This window comes from Tribolium madens, unplaced genomic scaffold (assembly GCF_015345945.1).
Source record: "Tribolium madens isolate multiple individuals breed KSU strain unplaced genomic scaffold, Tmad_KSU_1.1 Scaffold_20;HRSCAF=117;Tcas5.2_LG4, whole genome shotgun sequence".
Classification (NCBI taxonomy): Eukaryota; Metazoa; Arthropoda; class Insecta; order Coleoptera; family Tenebrionidae; genus Tribolium; species Tribolium madens.
In genome coordinates this window covers 14,124,512-14,128,047 of record NW_025400985.1, presented here as the reverse complement: position 1 = coordinate 14,128,047, position 3,536 = coordinate 14,124,512, and the positions used below count along the sequence as shown (strand labels likewise).

Below are 3,536 nucleotides of genomic sequence, written 5' to 3'. Positions count from 1 at the left end.
TAGACTTAATGTTGGTGAAAATGATAGACTGGTCAAATGTTTGCTACTGCATGTTACAATTATTCTTTTTGAACCATCATTTAGTCTAAACTGAACGTTATCTATTATTAAAATTCTTAGCGAATTTAGAGCTTCCAAAATAGATTCGATCGTTTCGTAGTTACCAGCATRAATTCTAGTCTTATATTMCGTTACGATTACATCGCTTTCAAACTTAATTCTTCCCATTTTAATGTCGTACATGAATTCTTTTGAAGACTTGTATTTTCTACTACGAACCTGTTCATCGACCCATGTAAAACAACGTGCGTCATTAAACAATGCATCAATGGCTTTTTCACCTCGTTGTATAATCGTCGACAAACTAAATTCGTAAATACAGTAAATTATATTATTACCGCTGTTGACGGTTAAGAATGAATATGGGTATTGTATTTCCGAAAGTCCAACGCACCATTCACCATCCAACTGAACAGTTTTTGGAAGTTGTGTACAGAAATATGTRGTAGTATTTTCGGGAAAATAATTGATTGAGCTGTTTGATATCAGAGTTAAATAAAATTCGTTATTCATATCGATGACAGGGAACTACACGGGATCCACGAGTTAAACTTTGAAGGGTAATTTTTCCACTGCACTAGAAATTCACATTTACCTCTTTTATATCGCTTTTTCAACACTTTTTCAATATGAAATCTACTTTCGGGATCGTACGTTACGCGCTGTAACTCGGGATGATAGAAAACACCCTCTATTGGTTCACCCATTAAGTCAGAAATTTTGTACACGACGGGTTGTCTCATTATAACATCAGTAATTTTAAATATTTCACCACTCCAGTTACTCATGTAACCTTTTTCAAACACATGCTTGTACTTGGTAATTCTCACATGATCTCCCACTTTGTACATATTTTCAGGCTTGATTCTTTTAAAATCTTTTTTTCTTGTACTCATGATGTTATTATATACTTGTAAAACATTATCAGTATTTACTTCATTAGGGGCCATTTTAATAGTACGATGATAAGAATTATTGTAAGAATGTACAAATTCAGGTAATACATCAATGTACAGCATACTATTTGAATATGTAAAATATTTATACATTTTTGTTTTTAAAGTTTTATTAAATCTTTCTATTACAGCAGCTTTTACGRCAGGATTATTTGTTACATAATAATTTACATCATATTGTTTAAACAACTTTTGGACATATTTTGCTAGAAACTCCTTTCCTTTATCAGTCTGGAGATTATTAGGAACACGCTCATCAAATATTTCCTTAAAAGCTGCAGCCACCTCCTTACCAGTCTTTGTATGCAAGGGTTTAACCCATGCAAACTTAGAAAAAACATCGATAACAGTTAAAAGGTAATTTACACCTCGATTATGTTTTGCTATATTTCTCATATCTATTAAATCAGCTTGAAATAGATCGTCTATGTTGGTTACGTGATAATTATTTCTAGGAAATCTTCGACGAACTTGTTTGTGTAAAGTATAAGATTCCACTCCTTCTAGCCATTTCTTAATATCTTTCTTAGGTATATTTGTAAACTTAACTAATTTATTCGTACTCGAAAAACTAAGGGGATCACGTGGTAAAAAATACCTTTCCTTTAATTCATTCATTTTTAGTCTATCGGGTTTCATACGGCGACCATGGAACTCTCAAGCGTTTTTGTCTCTTTGAAGATGATCGCAATGATTTTTTCCTTGTTTGACCTTCCTCTTCTTCTTCTTCGCCTTCTTCTTCTGTGTCAAACTTTGAGAACAATGGTTTTACTTTCACTTCCTCTTTCAAATCTTTTCTTTCCACACCTCGTTCATTTATATATTTCAATCGCTTTGGATTAATTATAAGCGTGCGTGGAACGTTTATTTTATACAATATTTCAGCAAAATTCTTCCATCCGACAGGTTCGCGGCTCTGTTTACTACTACTCTTCATAATATCAGTGACCAGATCAAATATGTTGGAACCAGGAATTGTGGTTCCATCATAGATGACATTACCAGCTTCATTCCATCCTACTCCACTATGTGTTATGACGTTTAGCAAAGCGCTTGCTTTAACTTGTAATGTTCTTGGCATGGAACCCAAAATGTTTTGACTAAATTGTTCAGATTGTTTTATTAGATCATCTTCCTTTTTAGTATAAATTATTGGTATAGTAATGGGTTTCCGCGAATGACTTGTAATTTTTAGATATTTTTGAAGCACTTGATTATACAAAGTCCATTTTTCATTATCGTCAATGTTTTTCATGTCTATGATTCTTTTCATTTCGTAATCTAAATCATTTAGAGTGTTTGGTTGAGTGCWTTTCCTATTATGTAAACGTTCCAGATCGGATGGATCAATAAGTACCATTTTTTTCGTATGTTCCATTATTATTTACTCCTACTAAATAAATGACCAAGAACCCCCGAAATTATTGGAGCTAACAAAAGTGGTAAAAAAGCACCTCCTTTTTGTACAATTAATTTTTTCTTCCGCTGAATAGATAATTTACGATTGACTAAATCTCTCAGTATTTTCTTATGTTTCTTTAATTTACTCTTTTGTGAACTGTTTAAAGGAACTTTCCCTAGTAATGTGTTGTGGGCGCACTCACATAAACAATGTACCAAGTTTTTATCAGCAGAATTAAGAATTGATTTACGATACCCAGGTGTTGTTCTATGCAAAAATTTTAATAACTCAGCGTTTCTTTCTAACGTCCGCGACATCTCAGATACGACTGACGAATAAATTATTTGTTTTTATATTTATAATTTTTCTTAGGTATGTATGCGTAAGAAGGTTCTTCATTAGGTAGAATATTTGTACGAATACGAAAATCATCTGGAGTATTTTGTTTRAAATCAATCAACAAATATCCGTGTGGTCTCATAGTTGCATCCTTGTAAGCTTCTTGAATAAATTTTATATTTTCAGGAAAAATTTGTCTAGCCAAGAAATTAATTTGTGCTTTATCACGAGGGTTTTTAAAATAAACGATATAGTTCGCATTTAAAGAAATATCTRTCTGGCCTTTTCCTTGGTGAAACAAATTTTGCGTAATGTAGAAAACACTAAGGTTTCGATGATGACTACCTTTTGTGAAAATATCCACCACGCTGCCGTTAGACTCTCTCATCAAGTCATCCAAAATTATCAATGTCGCTTTTGTACCATCAAACTCATTCATGTCTGGAACATCTTGACGAAACTCAATTATTTGTAGGTTACTATCGATGGCGTTGTTTTGATACAACGGTTGCCATTCGTCATAAAACCAAAGCACTCGCTCAAATTTCGTATCGCAGATAGAGTTCAAATGGTTTAAAAATCGTATAATAAAGTGCGTTTTTCCACAAGCAGTTGGACCTGCTATAATAGCAGTAAACGGAGATTTGAATCGTAAGTCCATTCTATTTCACATTCGTCTTATATTATTTAACACCAAAACAAAAATGATAACTTTTGCTACACAGTGGACTATTTAAAGAAGTCGGGGCGGCCGCGGCGCGGGAACGGGCGCGGGGTCG

General features: G+C 33.4%; 1 pseudogene; it reads left to right on the top strand.

Moving 5' to 3' along the window:
* LOC123005562 overlaps positions 1-3,536 on the top strand; it is a 6,773-nt pseudogene that overhangs the window by 541 nt on the left and 2,696 nt on the right.